Source organism: Lichenostomus cassidix, chromosome 10, assembly GCF_008360975.1.
Source record: "Lichenostomus cassidix isolate B80296 chromosome 10, HeHo_3.0, whole genome shotgun sequence".
NCBI classification, from domain to species: Eukaryota; Metazoa; Chordata; class Aves; order Passeriformes; family Meliphagidae; genus Lichenostomus; species Lichenostomus cassidix.
This window is the reverse complement of record NC_139491.1, coordinates 7,411,969-7,435,433: the sequence shown is the minus strand read 5'-3', so window position 1 is coordinate 7,435,433 and position 23,465 is coordinate 7,411,969.

The following is a 23,465-nucleotide window of genomic DNA, read 5'->3' as shown; positions in this document are numbered from 1 at the left end:
AGAGCCTCCCTGCGTGAGGGAGCTTAATCACCGATGACAATTTTTTGGCATTTTTCAGACTTGTCACTGACAAGAGCACACACCAGACACTCCACCCAATGGCAACATCTGGCTCGACAGAATGAAGTCTCCACATTACTCTCAGCTCCACCACTCACTCTGTCAAATTCTCTGTGTTTGCCCCACTTGTCACGGCACAATGTTACCTCAAGGTAGCTACTGGTCTCAGTTGTTTACAGAGCATCCTTCTCACAAACAATAGAAACATCATCTCCTTCCAAAAGTCTCTTTGTGGCCTGCAGTGTCCAGGAGAGGAACAGAGAAGAACCCATTAGTGGGCTGTGCTATACTGATTGGACATTTGGATTTCTTAACTCCTCAGTTTTGTTCATGGAGCCTCCTGAACATCTTTGACACTGCTGGTTTGGATCTGGAGGCTCTGTAGACAAATTTCATCCCCAAAGTAAAACAAGCAGAGTGAACAGGGAAAAGAAGGAGCTGCTCACTCAGGGACTGGCCTGTGGGAACCTGGGGTGAGCTGTGCCTCACCTCACCAGACCTAAACCCAGTTCAAAGCTTCACCTAAGTGTCACAGCCAGCCAGCCCTTTCAGCCAGAGCTGTCTCAGCTGCAAGCCAAGTCTCCTGTGCTGAACGTCCAAAGGCGCTGGCTGAGCCCCTTCCCTCTCCAGACATAATCCTAATTGCCAATGCTTGGCAGCCACTCCATCATGAGCAATAAGGGAAATTCATATTTTGTGTTTTAAATGTGTTTATTAGCCAAGAAGTTATCACCTGAAAGTGGACGCTAGGGCATGTCCAGAAACCTCTTTCCCTAAGGTTCCCACCAACAATGTAAGCACTGTGAGGCCTCATGGCAGCTTGGTACCAACTTCACTGCTGCTAAAGCTGTGCAGGAGCCTAACGAAATCCAAGGGTCTTTTTTTAATGTCACAGAGCAACGTTTTGAATGGCTAACTCAGAAGTAAAGTTTTTTGAAAAGCTTTATGGTCACTGGAAGAAATTTGTGAGTTGCAGTGTGTGGCTATTTGATGATGGAGAGCACGTAAAACGTCCTCTTGGGACGAGGCTGGCACGCTGCTCTTTATGCCTGTGACCTGGTGCACATTCACGCTCTGGTCTCACAGTGTGAATATCCCACTCATCTGACTTCTCCACACCCCCAGCTAATTACAACTCTGCATTTCCTTAAAGAACCCCAGGTGCAAACATACAGATTAGGGGCGGTTACAGGAATAGGTTGGTTGGCTTGCAGAGCTAAAAGGTTATTGTTGTTGCCACAGGGGTTTTACACAGTGTGCATGTGTCTGTCCATACATATATTTATATTTCAATTATATTTATGTTATTATTTCAATTACAACCATCCATCTCTTCATAATGCCTGATTTCATTCTGCAGCGGATTAAGCCCTGGTTGAATGCCAGCTCTGAAATGGCATGAATGAGTCCTCACAGCGTGGGGAACCTTTCATCATGAAGGTCTTGAAATAAATGTCACCACCACTCTCATCTCTTTCTCTGAAACCCTCTTTTGCCCCATCCCTCCTTCCTGCTCACTGAGGACACTATGGCAGTGTACTGCCTTGTGAAGAAAGAGGCTCTTCTTAGGTACCATACGTGCCCTTCAGCAGGAGGGAGGTTGGGAGCCATGGCATGTGTGTGTTCATCTGTCCCTTGGGATGCTGTGACAAGGGTCTTGTCTTCCCTGACCAAATAAAAGTAACTGAAACCCATTATGCTCTTCAGCTCTGATGCAGGAGTGAAGAGGAGGCATTATGGGTTTTTTTCCAAGGTCAGTTTACCTGAGCCAACCCTTGGCAATATTCACATGTCCCTTTTTATTGGGATAAATACATTCTTTTCTTGTTAGAAAAGGCAAGATCACTGACTGTCAGGATCATACCTGCCCCATCACTGTGCAACCAGAGTGAAACCTCAATAAAATACCTATTTAATTTAAAAACAAGACCAGGCATCAGTTTAGCCAACTGCAAACTGTTGAAGTGTCTTAAAGACAACACATGAAACCATCAGATCAGACCATTTTTGTGATCCAGCACAAGAATTTGGAAGAAAATATCTCTCAGCTTTCCTTGTGCTATCAACACTGCCCACAGCCACTTGGGGGGCTTTTAGCTGCCACGAGAGGATCTTGTGGGACACAGAGGGTGAGGGTGAATGCTTTGCCATCTCATCTTGGGGTGTTTTGTATTCTAGACACATTCTTAGGAAGAAGTGACATCAGGATGCCCAAATGAGGAGCGTGTGAATCATCATGTGGAAAGCCACATCTGAACAATAATCAAATTCCTGAGGATTCCTATCTTCAGACTTTTCAGATGCACCCGTGCCAGGAGGAGGAAGTATAATTCAAAACGAGACAGTTTGAAGTCTGCTCTCTAAGGGTCTAGAAACCATTTTACAGCTTCAGTCTCTCTCACATGCTGCAGTTATTGCCTTAGTAAATATATCAACAGGGAAGCATAAACTACTTTAAAATTAAGGAAATTCCAACAATTGGATGAGCTGCTGTGAGCACTGGTGGAATGAATCCCAGGCTCCTGAGGGCTAGAGTGATTCAGGCTTTGCATTCTCATGGTTTGTGATTCCACCAGATTTCCTTGATGCAATTATTTTCTTGCTACTCTGCAGTCTACAAATTCTAAATATAACCTTGCACATAAAATAATACCCTCATTTCTGAAACAGTTCCTTGCCAAAAGTCCTGCCAAAGAGTTGCTTTTTATATTACATTAGTCATGAACTGTGGCTGACAACAAGTTCCTCTTTGCAGACCCCTCCCAGAAATCTTGTGGAAAATCCTTTCTATTTTTTTTTAAATAATTCCAGCCTAGCTGAGCGTATCAGGCAGGAAAACATTAACATTTTCCAGAAGTGGATGGTGTCTCATGCTCCCTTTAACAGTTGTTTCTGGTCCTTTAGCAGATGTGTGGGAGAGATGCAAGTGACTGAGCTGGAAAGAGGTGCTATTGCTCAACACCAATAAAGACACATGAGGCCAAGCTTTGAAAATAGCTTTTATAGTCTAGGAAGGATGAGGGAGTGAACCTAGGGATATTCTGTGTGAGTCAGTGGCAAGGTGCCGTGCTGAATCTGAGGTTCAGACTCCCACATCTCATCCTTTATGCTTTCACAGCTCACGTGCTGAGGGAGGTGAAGGTTGTAAAGCTGTTTGATCACAAGATCAAAACAGCTTTTCAGGGCTCCCTCACCCAGGAATGGAAGAGACATTCAGTGCTGGGAGGTGGAAGAGCCAGCCCTCTGCCATGCTCAGAGCTGTGGGTGTCTGTTTAGGTCAGTGCTAGAGAAACCTTCACCTTTATCACCTGGTTTCCCCCATTGCTGCTCCTCAGAACGAGGCAGAAGCCAGAATTCCAGCTATCTCTGCACTTGTCAGAGGAAACAGGCTTAGATTTTATGGAAAGGAATGGAATGGAATGGAATGGATTGGAATGGAATGGAATGGAATGGAATGGATTGGAATGGAATAGAATAGAATAGAATAGAATAGAATAGAATAGAATATTTCAGTTGAAAGGGACTTAAAATGATCATCTAGCCCGACTTCCTTCCTTCCATGGGGAAAAGCAAGCAGTTCTCCCTTTGCCATTCCCTGAAAGGGACAACAGCTGGAGCCCTTAGGATATCATTGCTCATAAGATTGCGCATTAAATGGGCACCAGGACATCTCTGCCTCCTTGCATTTAGCACCCTCAATGCCTTACATCATCTCAAAGCCAGCGTAGCAGGATTTGGAGTCAAGCAGAGAGTGGCACTGTGCAACAGAGTGTCCACTGCAAACCAGGCTGGAATTTGGTCTTTGTTCAAGCACCGTTAGGAGGAGGAGAAGAGAGAGGAGGTGAAGGGTGTGTTACCACTGTGATTTTCCTAGAGGCAAAGCCAGTTGAAGTTCACATCCTCCAGCTACTTGTTCCTCTCTGAAGTGGGGCAGCTGGCTACCCTGCTCCATTGTGCCAGCTCATGTCTAACTGGGTCAGGGATCTGTGTTTAAAAATAGCCCTTGAGAACAAACACAAGCTTTCCCATGAACCTTGATAGTTTCACTGATTTTGAGCACAGAGGAGGTGCTCATCAACAGGAGTTAAAGTGAGGGAAGGAAAAAGCAGAGAGAGTAGAACCTCTCCTGTCTGATTTCCCACCAAGACATGGATTCAAGCCCAGCCCATGGGAGTCAGCAGGGGCTCTGGAGGGAGCACTCGTGCTGTCTCCTGCAGGCAGCTAATCCAACTCACAGGTAACCTACCTTTCCTCAGCAAACACACAGAGATCACCAAACTGCAGCCCTGCTCCTGTAGCTCGTGCCTGAACCTGCCAGGGTGGTGTGGGTGGTCAAAGGAGCCTACAAGGCAAGTGCTTGTGTCCTTCCATGGGTCAGCTGGGTGGGTGCAGCTCTCATGCTGGATGATGCTCTGCAGATAGCTGGATAGCTGTGGGATGAGAACCCAGCAACACAGGGCTGGAGTTGCCGTCGCTATGGTTGCTCTCCAGTGACCCAAAGAGCACATTCCTGGTCCTTGAACTCCAAAGAGTGTTGGTTTTAACCCTGCTCTCCATGGCAACAGAGACGAAGCAATGCTGTCTCTGCCTCACATGCCCCTTGAAGGGTTTGCTCAGAGCCACCTGAACCAGTGGCTCATAGCTGAGCCAAGCCTTGCCCATCCTCTGCATCTCCTGGATGGAATTCTTTCAAGAACAGCTTGTTCCTTTTTGGCCTCGGTATTAGAATTATTAAATCAAACTTGGATACAGCTCTCGAAACCTTCCCCCAAGATGCCTTTTAATTAAAGCAGTGGAAAGAAAAGACCAAACTAAATGTTGTAACGTTTTTAATTAGTGAAACCTTTATTTTATTTGCTAAAAAACAAGATTACCTTTAAGTCCATTAAAATGAGTGCGTCGTTGAAAGGCTTTGCAGTGTGTCTGAAAGGGAGATTTAAAGGATATTAATAAGGGCTTAAACATCTTAAACATGCTAAAACAATTGAAGAATGATATTTTTTAATGGAAAAACTTAAATAACCTTTTATTCCCACTACAATGAGTGTGGATGTTTGTGTGCTGATGCCTTTGAAGTTCACTCAAACAAACATGCACCTGCTTTCATTCAGACCCACTCATTCATTTATCCCTACTACCATGGAGAACTGTAGTCCTTTCACAATAATTCCTGAACAAAAATGTATTTCTGAGAAAGGAAATACATGCTGAAATCATAAATACTTCACCTGCAAGTGCTCTTATTTATGGTCCCATGAGTTGTTTATTGCAATGAAGGACTCTGTCTCCTCCGGGATTTTTAGGAAAGGGATTATATAATTTCTATAAAAATTGCTTAACATTTTCAGAATCAGTTACTTTTTACAGATATCAGAGATATAAAAGTAACCAGGTCAATTCCTAGAAGTCCAAGACAGTGGCAAATGTTCCTTCTTGGACAAACCTTTGAGTGTTTTCTGCTAAAGGGTCTCACTGGTCCTGACTTAGCACAACAGGGAGAACTCACACACTTTTCTTCCTTGGGAATCCACCCCAGGTTTTAACGAACAATGTTCACAGGCTCTTCTTAACCTGCTGATTGAGGAATCTGCACTGAGAAGGCAGAGCTTGTGTTCACACAGAGGGAGCAAAGCTAACTTGCTGTACCTGCCTCTCCATGTGTGTCTCTCTGAAGCACCTAATTCCATCATAGCTTTGCCATTGTGCAGAGACATATTGGCATTAGCTGCCCACACGCCTGGATGTTCTGTCCATGAAGACCTGTTTCCTTTTTATTTTTTTTTCTTTTTCAGGTATTCTTGTATGGCCTCTTGTTAATGCACATGAAAATACAGAGACCTATGTGTTGTCTGCACGTTACAAAAAAGCAACAGAAGGATAAAAGGGGTCTCAGGCACCCAGAACAGCTTTTTCATGGTCAGATGATTGAGAGGAAAGGATGCTGCTGGAAGTACTGAGACTCCTGATGTTGTCAAAAGTTGCCTGTTCTTGATCAAAACGCTTGGCCTGATTTTGGGACTCTTGATGCCCTAATTCCATTTCCTGTCTTCTCTCAGAGACCATGTCCATGGGCATCATCTACCAGAGGTTCTTTCAGCTTCAGATCATGTTCAAGCCAAAGCACTTTCCTGCTTTCCAAACCCAGCAGCAAAAACCAGACCAAGCCAGGCTTAATCCATCCAGCCTGGATAAAGGCAACAGCAGTGGAGGGGTCCTGGGGCACATCCCTCAGCATGATACAGCTCTTTCCCTGCAGCCCTCCAGCAAAAAAAATAACCCTTCACCCCTCCCTTCAAAAGACCTATTCCTTGTGATATAGCAAAAAAGCACTGATTACTATTAAAAACCCAAACCCCGCAGGAAAGCAGGGAGGGGGAGTTTATGGCCATTGACCTTTTAACTCAGGTAGGTCTATAAAGAGCTGTCTTTCTGTTGCACCACTGGGATTGTACAAGTTTCTTGGCCATGAATGGGAGCTTTGTAGGATTCTACTGTGTGGTCATTCACGGGCAATCTGTTGGTCTTTTTAGAGACATTTAATAAAAAAAGAAAACCTATCTAAAATACAGGAGGAGGGGGGTGAGCTGAGTATCAGCTAGCGGCCCAATCAATGAGTGAATGTGTTTGGGTCTCCTCCCGGAAGAGAAAGCTTGTTTTAGGAATTTAGCCTGGCACTCATGGGGTTCTGTTTGTATAGCCCTTTCATTTTGAAAAATACGTGCAGGCAAGTAAGAAGAGATGGCTTGGAGCAGGCATGGGGAGAAAAGACAGGGAGGGAAGGGAGAGGGGAACCGAGGGGGAAGAAAAAGAACAATTATTAGGATTGAGAAGAGGGAAACAGTAAGGATGAAGGCAGAACCAGTGGTGTGTTTTCATTCTGTGGGCACCACACAATTCTCCAGCTGATGGAAAGTTGCTCACTGGGATGTAGCAGTGTCCCCCAGGGTTAGGAGAACCCTGATCCATGTGTGATGGTGCATGATGATGTGCCAAGGTAACAACAGATTAGACTGAACATCCTGACACCAAAACTCCATCAATCGACATGCTTCATCAGGAATGGCATGATGTGGAGTAAAATTTGGGGTTTTTTGCTGATTGTGTAAGAACAAAGCACAGTGGGGTATTGGGCAAGACTGGGATTCCTGGACTAACACACTGTAGATACACAGGATGAATACCTTTCAAGTTTCTCCTGGTACCTGATGGAAGAAGGACACTAACTCTGCATTAAGTCTCCAATAAACTGGCCTCACCAATCCAGCCAGCAGCTTTGCTTGACACTGTGCTTTTCCTTTCAAGCTGTTGCTATGAAAAACTGAAACAAAACTCCCCATTTATCAATGGTGAGGGAAAACTGCTCTTGTGTGGCATGATAAACCATGCTGAGCTCTTTATATGACAAAGGTAATGTAAGTGCCAGGCTCAGCCATTAGCTAAGCTCATTTTCTCCATGTGTGTGTGCTTTTATACATGTATAATATGGATATATAATTCTTTACCTAGCTCATCAAAATGCTGGTCTGGGTAATTTTCACCTTGCAACACGCAGCTTGTTAAATTCTCTTAATCACCTGTAGTGATCAAAAAAGGCTCTCAGCTGTGCTCTTCTATCTCTGCTGGTAGCCCTTGCTATCTATAATCTTGGCCTTTCCTCCTCAAGAAAACTAAGGAGTTAATCTGTGAATAGTTACTAAGAACATTTAAGGATAAAATAAGTATGTAGCCTGGGGATAAGAAATGTTCACTGTTCTTCACTGGGGCTCTCAAAGAGCTTAAAGAAAATATCTCCCACCAGCTGGTCTACAAAGTGTGTGACTTGTACATTTGTAAACCTGAAAAGTCAACAACCATATATGATGTTAAGATTTGCCAGCCAGAACCCACAAGTCATATACAGAGACCTTTGCTCTGTCCTTGCTAAGTTGAGGACTGGACTCTAGTTGTGACTGCCTGGAGGAAAAAAACATGCCTTGAGAAGGAAAACTTTCCATTAGCATAAAGCCAAAAGCATCAGCCAGTGAAGCAGCTGGATGTGCCTTTACTCCAGGGCACCTCAGGGGCAAGAAGGAGGGGACATGGGGATGTCCCACAGCATGTGCAGATAGTCCCTAAGTTAGACCAGCCCTCGAGTTGGCCAAAAAGTGGTGGAGAGCCTGGGCTGGAGAGAAGTAGCTGTGAGGTCTCTGTACCCACAGCATTGAGAAAGTGATGCCTGCTTTAGGAGAATGATTGCTTGTCGTCCCTGAGGAGACCTGAGGAGGAACGTGGAGGAGATGAACTCAAATCCTCTGTGTCCTGCTGCACTTTTAGGCCTGGGGCTGTTTCTCCTGAAATGCTTAATTCCTAGATATACATTGGGGAAATGCTGATGTGTCTTTTTAGGGTTTCTGGGGAGCTAAATCAGAGGCCAAAGCAAACCAGGGTTTGCTATCAATGGTTCCATTGAGGGCTGGGGCAGGCAGAGCACAGAGCTGCAGGGCACAGATGCTGAAATGAGGGAGCCTGTCCAGTCTGTGGATCTGTAGGATAACAAAGTACTGGGAGGGAGGATGAGGGCAGGGAGAGGGATGGAGAGGTTGCCACTGAAAGTGTGGAAATTGCACAGATTCGAAGTTTCCACTCTGAAATTCTTATAAGGTGTGAATTTTGGCAGAGCTTTGTGGCTCCCATGGTAACCTGAGGAGATTGGAGCCAGGATGTCTGGGGAGAAAGATGGCAGTGGTGTGTTTTTGAGTCCCAGTAGCTGTCCCCTGCTTTGTGAGCTGGGAGTCTCTGGCATGAGGCAGCACACAGGGAAACACCACAAACCCTGCCAAGATTGCCTGCCCCCGAGTCATGGATGGCTCAGCCCTGGGTGCAATGCTGCCTTCAGCATCACCTTTTACCCCTGTTCACAGAGTTCAGCAGCAGAAACACCTCTGTGACCAGCCAGCAGCTTCTGACAGCTGCACACACACAGAGCTCAGCACTTCATTCCTGGTCTGGGCAGCGAAGCAGCAGGACAAAAGCAGGGGTAGGTGATTTAGGATATCAAACCCCAGCTCCTCTCCTGCTTAGATAATGGCTCTGAAACTTGTGCCCATCAAATACTTAGCTAAATATCCCAGCCCCACACTTCCATGGTGCAGAATCTACCCTGACCCTCCAGCCAAGAGCTTTCTGCCCAGAGGAACAGAAGACAGAGAAATGTGCAAAAGAGGTAGGAACAAGGCCCTGTCAGGTCAGTGTGCCTGGCTGCAAGGATAATAATCGAAGCAACAGGGAGGAAGGGAGCCCAGCAGGATCATCCCTTCTGCAGATACAGGCTGCAGGCACCAGGCAGTCATGTCTCTGCCATGAGAACAAGTTCTTCTGGTTTTCACTCTGCTTTGTCCCCATGAAAAACAAACAAAACAAAAAAACCCAAACAAAACAAACAAACAAACAACAAAAAAACCCCAAGAAACCAAACAAAAAATCCCCAAGCAACCCAAAAACTCAACAAAAAGAGGACTAGAAGGACATTGTTCTTGACCCTGGCCAGGAAGAACAGGCTGGCCAGGACACAAGCACATATCCTGCACTAATGATCCATCAGCTAATGAGTGCTGGATGTGTTGTCCAGTGTCTCAAGGCAGGAGTGCAGCTCAGAGAACATCAGCATGTGCTACACTATGAAGGAAGATCAGGGTCCTCTTCTCCAGCACATTCTGGAGTTTCTCTTAATAAAGCATTATCAGGTACACTTGCTTCTGAACAGCCAGAGCTCTGAGACTGTTGTTGCTACAGACAGTGTGAACAGGTGAGGTGTGGGCTTGAGGGACTGTGCCCAGGGAAAGTCATGAATATCCCTGCTTTCCCCAGCCCTGACATGATGGGGCAGACCTGGAAACAGAAACATCCTCTCCATGTGTGCTGAGGCTTGGAAAATGCTCATGCTACTTGAAGAGCAATCCTTCAGGGCTGTCTTCTTGCTCTCCTAACAGTAGTGGCACTGCCCAGGGGTCAGCCCTGTGTGCTGTTCTGCAGCTGGTAGGGTGCTGAGAGGAGTCTGTGCTGTGCTGGGGAAGGGACAGAGGTGCTCACATTGCTGGGACACACAGAGCATGCTTTGGGACAGAGTACAGCCCAAGCTATGGCCCATCCCAGAGCTGGGCCAGCCCAGTGAAAGCTGGAAAGAGCCCTCAGATGACAGAAGGAGTTCTCAACTCTGCCTATGGCTTTTGTGAGTCAGGTTGTGTTTGCATAAACTGGACCTGGTTGCTAGCTGCAGGTTTTCCTTCCCATAACCACTGTGACTTTTCAGACTTTCAGCCATGCCATAACAAAAATTATTATGGTGACTCCATCTCTGCCTTACTGAGGGCACATTCGGGATGGAGCAGTCAGTATGTGATAACACTAAAGGAATAAGATTATTTGGGCAATTTTTCTTCTTTTGACAGCACTTGAACTATGAGAGATTCCAGTAAGAGCAATTGCTGGCAGAATAGACATGGAAAAGGTGATTTTTTTAAAGCAAATATTGGAGAGGGTGTTTGGAGTGAGGGATTGAGAAAGAAATTTGACCTGTGTCACATCAGAGCAAGCAATGCAGCTTTGTCACCACAGAGATCCTGCAGTCTGAAACCTGGGCAGGGAAGGAGTTCAAGAACTCATTTCAAATAAACACATGCTTTGCAGAAAGCTGTGTTTTCTTCTCAAGCAATGCACAAGGGAAAAGGCAAAAGACTTCAGTAACTCACTGGTGACAGGTTTCTCCCCATTTCAGTTGAGTAGAGATATTGACCAAGATGCCTTATCCCAACTGTGGGTGTGCCAGGCTGTTCCAAAACTCTGCCCTTATTCATAGCCTGACTCATCCTGCAAGAGCTTTTTGGGTGGAAAGTGCCCCTCTGCAACCTCCCTGGCAGAGCCAAGGGTCACAGGAGCCTTTGGATGAGCCCATGGGAGGGACTTTATGGAAGAGTCCTTGACCTTCAAAACCTGCTGTTGTCTCAAGACAGAAAGCCTCGTTTCACCCTGCCTTACTCACACCTCTGCCTTTCCCACACAGAGGAGCTCAGAAGTTGTGTCATATCCCACCTTCCATCAGAGCTGCAAGACTTGCTTTAGGGTGATGTGTTGGCATTGCTGAGCCAGGTTCAGATTTCCTTACACAGCTCAAATTCACCTGCCAGACCTTCCCTGGGACAAATGACCATCTCTCCAGAGCCTGCTGGCAGAGCAGGCTGGCACCTCACCCACTTACAGTAGGGAAGCACAATTGCCAGAGGACTGAGTGCTGCGAAAGGCAGGACTGTCTTGGGGGAAAAAAAATAGCAAGCCCTGTTGGACATTTATGGCTTTTGGAAAAGAAAGGTCAGAGCAACAAAAGAAAATCCAGATGTGCTGTATTCGTATGGTAACAGGCTAATTGGAGACAGCCCCACCTGATTTCTAGAAGCTTAGCATTTCTCTTGCAGTTTATTGACTCAGGATTTTCTCATTACTGGCGCATCTTTGTGAGAAAACACTATTCTTGCTTGCCATTTCATTTGCTTTTAGAAACACCGGTTTTATCACTATTCTTTCAGCAAGTTTTCCTAAGAAGAAACCAGAGAAATTCAAGCTCAGCTGGAGTTTTGCCATGGTCTTCTGCAAGGACACAATCTTGGTGTTACCCAGAGGGCTGAGAACAGGGCTGAAGGCAGTGGCAGCAGCATCTCTCTCTGCAGGTGCTCTCCTACACTGCAGCAGCTTTGGTTAGAGCAGTGCAAGTCACTGCCACACTTACATTAGGCATTTGTATCTGTCATGAGAGGGTTGGAAGGGTATTGGACCTCAAAGGCAGGCAGGGGAGGCAGGATGAATCCAAAACCCTCCCTGTAAGGGGCAGCAGACAGAGAGAAGCCACTCTGGGATGGGAAGCTCACCAAGCAGGCAGATGTGCCTTTCCCTGCTCATGCATCTCTCAGTAGGAATCTTTGGATTCCCAGTTTGTTTTAATGAGTTAGGTCTGGAGAGGCTCCCATTAAGAACCTAACAGCCAGTGCATATTGTAGCTGTCTGCCCCAGTGGGGATGTAGCCTCTTCCCAGTTAAACCCAGACACCCACACCTGGCAGCGCATGGGATGCTGAGCTACAACTGCTGTTTTGTCAGCAAAAGCATTCCCACCCGTGTCCCTCTGCCCCTTGGGCTGTTACACCAGGGAGGGCTTGGCCCCAGGGAGACAGCAAACTTGCTGCTGAGCTGAGCCAGAGGAAGGCACATGCATGCAAAGCCTGTGATTCCTCTCATTCCCCACTAAGAATAAACCCAGCCCAGCTTCCTGACTGCGCAACATCTAGAAAAGCTCATTTCTAGCAGGACAATTCTGGAGTGGAGTGGGTTTCAGCATCCCCTGTGCAAGCTGAGGAAATTGAATGAATTTCAGACGTTTCTGGAATTTCAGCTACTTCATCAAGCAGCTGTGCCCTGCCACAAGGGCTCAGTACTAAGGGCTGGCAGGAAGGAAGCTGATAGCCCAGCACAGGGAGAAACAGATGTGGAAAGGCCAGGGGCAGGTTGGTCCTATCCCACAGCCTTCTGCAGCCTCCTGTCCATGTTATTGCCACCCTGCCAGCACCTCGGAGCTTCTGCCAGGTCTCTGTGAAACACTGAAGGGGACCAAGTAGCAAGAGCCAATCTTTGTCCCTGGCTGATAACACAGCATTTCTCAGAGTCCTCCCCACAGCCAAGCTCTAAATCTTGCTCTTGGGGCCATCTGAGCCTGAGGTAGATGCCAGCTGGGAGATCCCCCTGGCACACTGTCCTGGGACTGGAGCCACCTGTGTGTGACAGCAGGCACGAAAGCTTGGTGGCCCATCACAGGAGGTATTTCTCTAAGGGGTGGAAAAAGGAAAAAAAAAAATTAGATGAGTCCTCTTCAAGATTTTCGGTGGTGTAATAAAAGTCCCTGTGTCCTAGATGCCAGGGAGGTCTGTGGAAGGGGGAAGAGAGGGTGAAAGTGAATTAAATGAGCCTTTTAGAAGCAAAGAGAGCACTTAATTTTCTCTAGCCCATTGAGTGCAGCTGCTGCTGAAGCCTCCCTGCCATGATAGCCAGCAGAGCTCACCCATATTGTCCTTTGACAGCCTCAGAGGAGGGCTGAGCTGGCAGAGAGGAGCAGTGCAGGAGGGGAAGGAGAAACAGCCACCAGTTTATATGTGCAGGATGAAACCAGGAGCACTGGGATAGTGTGTAGTCCACCTTGGAATGAAACACTGTGCTCATTTCAGCACTCGTGCTCTTCTGTGACAGCTTCACCCCCTGTGAGAAACATCAGCTACAAGGTGGGGTGGGTTGGTGTGGGTTGGGTTGGTGGGGAGAGCATGAGGCTGTGAGCTGAAAGCATCTGAAAGTCACCTTCACATGTGGTCACCAATGATGCCAGAAAGGAACCGACGCCTGGAAGGTGGGTCAGGGGACATCTGGGAGAAACAGGCAGATGCTTCTGTTCCATGGCAGCGCTCTGGGCGATGTCAGGAGGGTTTAGGGTGGGCTGGAGCTGCTGGCAAATCTCCAGCTGTGCCTCTGTCTCACAGAGGCAGAGGAATCCTCTGGTCACCCTTAGCTTCTTCCTCAAAGTGAGCAAATTTGACCAGTAGGGTGAGGAAAACAACCCATCCCATCCTCCAGACAGCCTAACATCGCACATATTTACTTAAAATAGCCCAAGAGGCAGCTCCAGCTTTGTACAGGACAGAGGACACAGGTGGGCAGAGCAGCCCTTGCCCTGAGCCCTTACCTGAGCCTGCCCATCCCAGCACCAGGGTTCTATAGGAAAGGGCTCATCAGGTGCCTCTTCCTTTTCTGTAAGGATTTAGGTGATTTAGGGGAGGGAAGAGAATTTTTATCAGACTGCTGGTGTACAGCCAGCAGTACCTGTAGAGCTAGGAAACATCATGCTGAGGTGCTGAAGAGATGAGAAGGGTAATAGGAATAACTAAAATTAAAAGTCTTTGGATTCTAAGGACTTAAAAGATATTTTTTAAACACTTAGTAGCTGCAGCTGGGGGTCAGCAATGCTGCCTACCTGAGGCCATGTGAACTAAGAACATTAATTGAGCCTCCTGGGTATGTAAGCCTCTTATCTACTTACACACAGTGCTTTATCTGGGCGGGAAAAAAAGAGATTATTAGCTACTTTTAATGAACAGCAGTAGGATGTGTGTGTTCACTGCTCTTTGCTGGAAGATGCTTCCCTCTCTCTCTCTGTTTTTCTTTATAACTATTAGCTTTTTAGCATATGAGCCAGGACTTCAAAAGGGGTGTAGGTGTCAGAGGATGGGAGATGCCTCCTATTCATCTTTTTGGGGCTGAAAGTGTTCTTAAAGCTTCTGCCCTGCTCCTTAATCCTACAGGTGCTTCTCAGTTTCTCAGATCTGATAACTCAAAGGTGTGGGTCTCTCCCTGCCTTGCCTGAGTGACTCTCTGTTTAGCAAGGCAGCCTTTGAAGCTGCTCTCCTGGGCGCCTCGTGGTGCCTGTGCTCTGTCTGGGGTGCACAGTCAGTGTGGATGGGCCAGAGCTTCTGGCGGGCATGAGGACCTCAGAGATGGATGGGGAGGGTGGAAGTTATGCTTAGGGTAATTTTAATGCAACTTGTAGGCCATGGAGGAGTCTGTAAAACCCAAGTTTTTATGTTGGAGGACAGCAGACACTGGCCTGGCTTGTGCTCATGGCTTGGGGGGCAGGCTTGGCCCTGGCTGGGAGTTACCCACGGTTTTGCTCTGATTTTAGGGAGCACAGGAATCAAATCAGCGTGAAATCAGCACCATGCTGGTGCCACCCCCCAGCTGCCCTCTGCCTCCTGCTGCCCACAGAGTGAGGGACATGCTGGCCTGCAAGTCCCAAGGGCCTTGTGCCTGGAGAAGGAAGCTGATATGGAAGGGCCTGTCTGCAGGAGCAGGAGATTAAACCCTCAGCCTGGAGTTTCCCAAGGCAGGCTGACTCCAGCAAGAGGCTCGTGGGAGCCCTGCCTTCCCTCCTGTCACCAGCCCTGCCTGTCACCCTGCCACTGCTGTGCCTCCTGACGTGATCCCTGCTCTGCGTGTCCTCCTGATCTGAGGGTGACTTCCACCAGCTGCTGCCTTTTCTTTAATGTCTCAGGGAGCTGTGTTTGCTTTTCAGATTCCCTTTCCTGATTGTATTGAAAGACTGATGCCCTCTGCCCCCGCTCCCTTTAAAAGCCATGGCTTTTCTTGTTTCTAGTGGGCTGTAAACATCTTTCCTGTTACAAACGTGCCCTTTCAGTTGCTCTCTGGCTCTAAGCAGTGTTGTTTTTCTCTTTCTCTTTGTAAGCTGATTCTTGTTTATTACCCTCTTATCCATAAGCTGCTCAGGAGAGGTGGGGTAATTTCCCCTCTTCTAAGCTACACTTCCTAACTAAATTACACCTGGATCTACCACTAACACTAAGGATGCTGTTCTTGAGAGAGGATTCAGGCCAGGATGAGGGTTTGAGAGCACTGCAGGGCTTTCTCCTTGCCCTCCTGTTGTGTCTGTAGGGGAACTTCAGCCATGGGGAGTCCACAGTGGTCTGTGGCTTGGCCCAAATGATTTCTAAGCAAGGGCAGGATGAGGGGCAGGAGCAGAGCAGGTCCCAAAGCAGGGTTTTATTATTCCCCCTCCTCACATCTAGACTGAATCCAAGGATGGTCAGTCCCTCTCCCTGCAGGAACCAAGCACACCATAAAGATGGAGCTCAAGGCAGGTGCAGGCTCCTTGCAGCTTTGATTCCTTGCCCTGATCCTGCCCTAAGAGGCTGATTCTTCTCCAAAGGCTTCCACATCTTTTCAGCTCCCTTCTCAGCTTGAATTTTCAAAACTGCCTCTTCAACACCCTCCTTGCATGTCTCACTTCTTGTCCCAGTTTAGCTGCTTCTGCCCGTTGGAAGCAGGGTGGGGGGAAAAAGCCCTGTAATTGAGAATCTCAAAGTGGTTTGCAAAGCTCTTCTCTCCCCACTGTGATGCTGCTTGTTCTATTGGTGGGAAAACTGAGTCAGGGAGCAGCGATGGGGTCACTTGTATTTCAGGCATCCAGTGCCTGGGAGCACCAGAGCAGAACCAGTTTGCAGGATCCTGCTTCTCTGCTTCACCCCACTAACCAGCCCCTGCAGTATCAAACAGGCTGTGGTTGGCAGTGGTTGCCTTGTACTGGAGTCCAGCAGTGCCAGCCCCTGGGATGGTGATGATCATTCAGGTTGGAGGGCCATGAAGTGGAGATGGAGCTTATAAAATGCTGCAGGGCTTGGCATGAGGCAGAGAAATGCAGCAGCGAGAAGGCTCTCTTCCAAACTTATATATATTATTTAAAAAAAAAAAGGAGAGAGAGAGCAAAAAAAAAAAAAAAAAAAAAAAACCAACCCAAAAGCTGGAGCTAAAAAGGCAGCTTGAGGAACGAAGCTGCTGGAGTTTTCCGAGAAGGCTCCCAAGATGCACAATGGGAACATCTGTACCTCGGCTGGCGCCTTGGAAGGGTCTCAGGCCGCAGAGCGGGGCTGGCGTCAGCCGGCTGCAGCCCTGCCCTGATGCCTCCCTCTCCCCAAAGCCTTCCCTCAGCTCCTCCCGCTGCCCCACTCGCCTCGCAGCGAGCCGTAAATCCCCTCTGCCACCTCTCCTCCTCCGCCACGGGCTCTGCGGGTTTTGAGCAGCCGAGTATCCCGCAGCAGGAGCAGGGGAGAAGGAGGTTTGGCCCTGGGAACAACTGTCCTCTGTGCTGCCCGTGAAAGGCAGTTTCATAAGGCTCTTGCTCAAAACGTCCTGTTATTGGGACCTGCCGAGCGGGTCAGCCCCGCTCTGGGGACAGAGGCACCAAACTGCTGCACACACACACAGTGTCTTGGCTTTGGCAGTGGTGTTCTCCCGTTTTGGGGGGGTGCAGGCAGTCAGGATTGATCCTCATCTTGCCTGGTAAAGCTTTTGGGAGGCTGGGGGTGCAGTCAGTCCCTCTGCCTTCATGCCCTTCTGCCTGCTCCTGGTGAGGGAGTGAGTAAGTGCCCAGAATCCTTGCTGGAGGCTGGCAGAGCCCCATAGGCTCCCAGTGCAGCAATTCCTGTGAACAGCTTTGGGAAGTGAAATGGGTCCCTTGGGGGAGGCAACGGTGGCCTGAGATGATGAGAGGCAAGTCCAAGGTGAAAAACTCCCTCTCCTTAAACTCCCATCAGCTGCTCCATCTTTCTCTCCCCCCACACCTATTTTCTTCTCCTGGGGGGCTCAGTGCTTGCCTGGTGCCAAAAAAGAAGGTTTGAGAGGAGACAGAGCTCACCTTTGCCAAGCATTTCCCACCACCAGGACTCGATTCCCTGCAGCAAGATTTTTCTCCTGAGTGAGAAGCAAATGTGGAAAATGAATCAGCATTCAGTGTAGCGTGGGATACAAAGCATTTCCCTCACAAGGGGGTATCCTGAGCTTACACAAAGGTAAATTAGAGTAAATTAGGGCAAATTAGAGATGACAGGAGTGTGTAGCTTTACCAAGGTGTTTTTCCTGACACTGGACTTATATACAGGGTTTTATTTGCAGGGTGGGAGGCAGTGGGTTGTCAGGTCCAGGCAGAAAGTGTGAATGTGAAGGTTCTGAGGGTGGGATTCATCAGGGAGGAAGGTGCCACTCCCAGCTGTGGCATGAACCTGCATCTGTCCAAGGCAGGAGCATCATTTCATTGTTGAAGAGCAGCCCCTTGGAGTACCTGGGACTGAATTCCCAATTTAATGCTTTGGTTTGGTCGAGTTCTCCTCCAGTGAGGGAGCCCTAAAAGATCAAAAGGAGGCTCTGTAGGCAGTCATTGTGGTCATGTGCTTGTTCTCTACAGTCATCCCCAAAATGAGAGATGCTAAGGAGGCCTCTGAGTGCTGTTTTGCCCTGTTTTTATAGCAGCCAGTGATGCCAGAGGCCAAGAGGACCATTCCTGCCTCCTGCTGACATGAGCTCCTCAAGGCTCATTGGAAAGGTGTCTCCCTGCAGGACATTTAGGCTGCTGATGCTGAAGGCAAACATAATTTCTTGTCCATTATTTCCACCTTGATCTGCCCAGCATCAAAAAACCCTCAACCCCCCAAAATGATAATAATAAAAAAAAAAAAAAAACAAGAAAAAACAAAAACAAACCAAAAAACCGACAAAAAACCAACCAACCAACCAACCAAAAAAAAAACCCTAATAAAAGCTTGGCACAGTTCCTGGCCTTTGTTGCTATTAGTTGCTATTTTACTCAAATACATTCACCACAGAATTGCTTCTTTGCCCATTTTCTCCTCCTGTTTTGGGGCTGTAAGTCACCATCACAGCAGTAGAAATATAAAATACTAATGGATTCAGGAAGACCCAGGATATGGGAGGGAGTCCAGGGCCTGCAGTGCATTATCAGACCTCGAAGACCCCAAAACATGCAGGGATTTAACTGAGTGATCTAAGTGGCCTTCATGCTGCTTTCTTGCTTGTGAGCTTCCTAAATACATCCTGGGAACGCCAGCAGAGCTGGGCTCCCTCCCATCCCATCCCAGCCTGTGAGGTGATAATTCAGGAACCAGCAGCCCGAGGGCACCATCTAGTGAATAGCCAGGACTGCAAAAAGCTGAAATGGGCAGAAATTGAGTGAAAATTGGGAATGGGGACTCCCAGGGGGTCAGCTCAGGGGATTGAGGAGTCACACTTCGTGCTTTCCCTCTACTCGTGTTATTTTTTAATTTTCTCCATCACGTTCCCCTAGAGAAGAGCCTTCACCACCCTCCACCCATTGTGGCAGGGATGTTGTCGTGGAGCACATCACACTTGCTGCTCTGTCGTGGCCAGTGGCCTTGTAAGGATGATGGCATTATGTTTTCTTGTTTGGGGGAGCAAAAAAAAAAAAGAAATGAGGTTATTTTTAATGTTTTGTGAGGGGACGCAGGTGTGCAGGAGTGGAGTAGGAGAGGCAGCTCTGTTCTGGGGCAGGTCTGAACTAGAGGCATGGGCTGTTCTTTCAGCTGAGATGAAACCTCCCATTGGGGGGAAAATTTAAAAAGCACCATAGGTGCTCTAACATCTCCCCATCACCTGCAGGGTGAGCTGAGAGGGAGAAAAGCAGAGGCTGAAAGACCACAGGTTTGGTGCAGAGCTTCAAGGTCCCTGAAATGATGCAGCAAATGGGGATGAAGGGAACAGCACACCACACTGTCCCCAGTGCCAGTGGGCTGAGCTGGTCCTCTCCCCACATTGCCCTACTGGGAATTGCACACCTTACCAGGATAAAGCTGTCCTACAACTTGCAGTTCCCCAAGGAAGAGGGGTTTCTGCAACCCCAAACAATTCTGTGCCTTGATATCTTTGCCATTGTTGCCAGCCTGACTCTTGCAACGTGTCCCTGTTCCCTCTGATTCCAGGGCCAACCCCAGTCCCCTCATCCATGAGACCAATATTTATTTTGTTATTTGGCTTGCAGAGAGGCTGTGGTGAAGGCATGGGCTTATGCTCATGTATGCAACCCCTCTGTCCTTGGAGCCTTTTTCCTGGGCAGCTGCTGGAGGAGAGAATCCCAGGGCAGGAACGAGAAAAGGTGACATCCCCAAGCAAAACCACAGCAGTGACCAACCCTTCAGCTCCTCCTTTTCCTGGCAGTGCAGGGGAACACTGCACATTCCCCCAGTGCTGCACCCCACAAGTCCCTGCTGATCGAAAGGTGGCACCTACAGCAGCTCATGGCCCCCATGACCTGCTGGCATCCATCATCCCCCAGCTCACCCCACAAATGCAGAGCTGTGGGGTGCCTGTGGAGGGGTGAGCCATTCTGGGAGTGGCTGCCTGCACAGAGAATGAAGGGGGTTTATCCCTGGGGGCTTCTTTGTGGTTTTGCCTGCAGCTACCATTCCAAAGCACTCGTGGAGCAGGGACTGAGGGGCACAGGGACACTCAGATCAGGTCACCCCACCTGTCCAGCTCACCCTCTGCAGCCCCCTTTGCGTCCAGCTCCCTGGGGAGGGTGGAGCTCCTGGGAATGGTGCCTTTGCCTCTCATATGCACACAGTCACGATGGTTAGTTAAGTGGCTTGTTTTTCATTAGGAAAAGACTGTTGCTAGGCCACCCTGTTCCCCGGCGTTGGTCGGGAAGGGGTTTTGCAGCCAATCCGGGAGGCTGTGCTGGGGTTTGCACACGCACACATCACGCACACCCCTCCTGCAGCCCAGGTGCTAAGCGGCTGCCAGATGTGCCTATTCATTTCCACATCACACCTATCCGCTTCTTCCGGCCAAGCCGCTTATTAAGGCTCCTGAGATTTTTAATTTAGAGTTGGCTGCGAGTTTTCTGCCTTCTAATTTACCCTCGGGGGGTAGAGGAGAAGGGTGTTGGTGGGTGGGGGGTGCTGATGGGGTGGAGGTGAAGGGGAGGTGGGTGCTCCTTCTGCTGTGACTGGTTTGGTTTCAGGTGAAATGCCAGAGTGAAGCCGCTGCTCTCTGACGGCAAACAGCATGAATTGTCCCTCTTGTCCCCACAGCCAGGGGACAGACTGCCTCACATTAGGGGCTCTTCTTAGGTACCAGCATTTCTCCACCCCAAGACATTCATGGTGTGATTTTTAGGGATGTCCTGTCCAACGCCAGGTGTTGGTGGGTTCCTTCCAGCTCTGTGATTCTGTGATTTGGGGTTTACGTGGCATTTCAACCATGTGTACGGTGATAGGCAGAGCCAGCAGCAAAGCAAGCCAGGTGTTGGATCAGGGGATGCTGTTCCCCATGCAAACAGCTCCTGGCAGCTGGGAGAGCTGCTGGACCATGGTCAGGCACTGGGGATGCAGGGCAGGAGGGTCAGACACCGCCCTGGCACAGGGCTGCTGCTATAGCTGCTATTCTGCCATGGTGCTATTCCAAGTGCCTTATCGGTGTCCAAAATCCACCCAGCAGAATCTCTGGTGCGTGGACAAGGGAGGGAGCGAGCAGAGCCCAGGATGTGAGCAGGATGGAGCCTTTTACAGCTGCAAAGCTCTCGCCAAATAGACACCAAAATATGCAGGAAAACACGGACAATCCACACAAGCCTCAGTTCCTGAGTGTCCCCATGAAAACCCCCGTGTAGCAGGAGAGAAGCTCAATAAAAGCAAGAGAAAGCATTGAATTGTGTCTGCTGCTCAAGGAGAAGCTGTTGCTAGACAGAAGTAAAAGCTGTCGCCATCGGCTCCCATTGGCTCAGCCCCACTCCAATGACGGCCTTATCGGTTACCTGCACTCGCAGCTGGCTGGAAAAAACTCATTTGACAATGTTTTCCCTCTGATAAAAAAGCCCAATGCTGGATTCATGGGTTTGGGTTAATCATTGTTCAGGGTTGTTGAGATAACGGCTGAGTTTTCTGCAGATTCTTCAATTATCACAACATTTAGCGTAAATGGTGAGCCAGCCCAGCTCTCCTTCGCCTGCCTAAAGATGCTCAGGCTGCCTAAAGATGCTCAGCCTCCCGACACGAGCTCCAGCAGGCTGCTCCTGAGATGAGCCAGAGCGTGTGATGAGCTGGAGTTTGTTCAGCCATGGCAACTCCAAGCTGGCATGGAGGTGAATATTCACAAACACCTGTGAAAATCCCGATTAGCTCTCAGAGGGTGAAAATGGGGCGAATGCTGCCGTTTAGATGATTCAGAGCAAACATCCGCTGGCAGGGAGCAAATTGCTGCCACCTCTAATCATCCATGTGGGGTTTGCTCAGCACCACCCCGATTTTGGGGGGCTGCAGTGCACAGTGTTGGGGTTTTCCAAGCCCTTCAAATCTGATGCAAATAGAGATTAACCCTCAAATTTGTTTCTCACCTTCCCCGAGAACTGGAGATCATGGCAAGGAGCAAAGCTTGAAGAGCACGTCAGCGTCAAACAGCTGGCCTTTGGCTGCCTGGCTGCCCCCAAGTTTTCCTCCGAAGCAGGGTATTTCAGCAGGAGGGTTAAATCAGCGAGGTGACAATGGGGACAAGCTCTCAGAGGCAGCCTGGGAGTTTCCCAGTGTCTCCTGCCTCAGTGCAAACCCTGTGCTGCCAGGAGGGGAGGCAGGCTGGGGGAGATCCACCGTGGGCAGGTGGGGAAGAAGCTGCCCTGGATTACAGGGAGTGCTTAGAGAAATCTGCCCCTTGCCTGCAGCCCAGCCCAGCCTTACTGCTGGAAGTGGGTCTCACTGAACTGTTTGGATGGTCAAGACTTCAGAAATGGTATTTTTTCCTTAATTTTGCCTTAGGCTGGCGGCAAGGCAGACTGAGTCACAGTCTGATAAAGCCTTCTCCAGGTTCTCCCCAACACACCTGTGTCTCACATGGACCATCACAGGGCTTAGTGCAGTGAGACTGAGGGGATGGAGGAGCAACAGGTTGGGGTTCAGGTGGACAAATAATTTGGGAGCCATGGGTGCCCCACACAAGCTCTTGAACTCATGTACACCCCGAGGGGATGTGGTTACATGGGCTGGGTTATATGGCCATGAGCAAAGCTCTGCTGTGTCCTTCCTCTGTCTGCTTTCCCAGGAGCAGAAGACAGCACTGCTGCATCACTTTTGGAATGCCACCATCTACTGACTGTGGGATGCAGAGCTTTCACCTTTTCTACAGCTTCACTTCCCTCCTGCCACCCTGGGATGGCAGGTGGAGATGGCAGAGGAGGAAACATGAAAACCTGCACCAGGTGTGCTCCTCCTGCACTGCTCTGTGTGCCCTGTGGGGTTCAGTCCCTGCCATGCCTCAGCAGATCCTGCTGACATTGCAAAGCCCAGCTGAGCACAGAGGGTGGTGCTGGCCCTGTTTTACAGCTTGCTGCATCAGGAGCACACCTGGGACAAACTGGAACAAGCAGGATTTAAAGGCCTACCATGGAGCCACATCTCCTTTCCTGTCCAGACCATGAGCTCCCAGCAGAGCCCAGGTTATACGCGTGTTGAAGGATGGTTGTGTTTGGACCACTGTGAGAACAAAGATTTTTAGATGTGTCTGACACATTTCAAAGCAATTTCTGAGCTGTTCCTGGTTTCCTCTGCCAGGCAGGGAGGAGTTAAGATGGGAAGTGCAAGATGTGTCTGGTAATGGCACTGATGTGTGCGTCAGGTGTGTCTACGTCACTCGGCTGCCTTGGCCGCTTCCCAAGGCTGGGGCTGAGCTCTCCTTACCTTCCCCTGGCTGCTGGGAAAACCCTGGGACAGTCCAGCCTGACTGAGAGGGTCATGGACTCCATTCCAGTGCTGGTTGTTGTACCCCACTGTACTGCACCAGGCTCCCCAAAGTCCCCAGCCATCTCCTGTCTCACAGCCCGGGCAGTGACACTGTGCTACAGGGATGCCCCCCGAGGGCTGCCCTTGATACACACAGCAAAAAAAATTCAATTTTCTATAGCCCTGGCTGTTCAGTTCCCTGGGGAAACACACAGCTCCCCCTGTCCAGCTCTAAATCCCTCTTTGGTGCTTG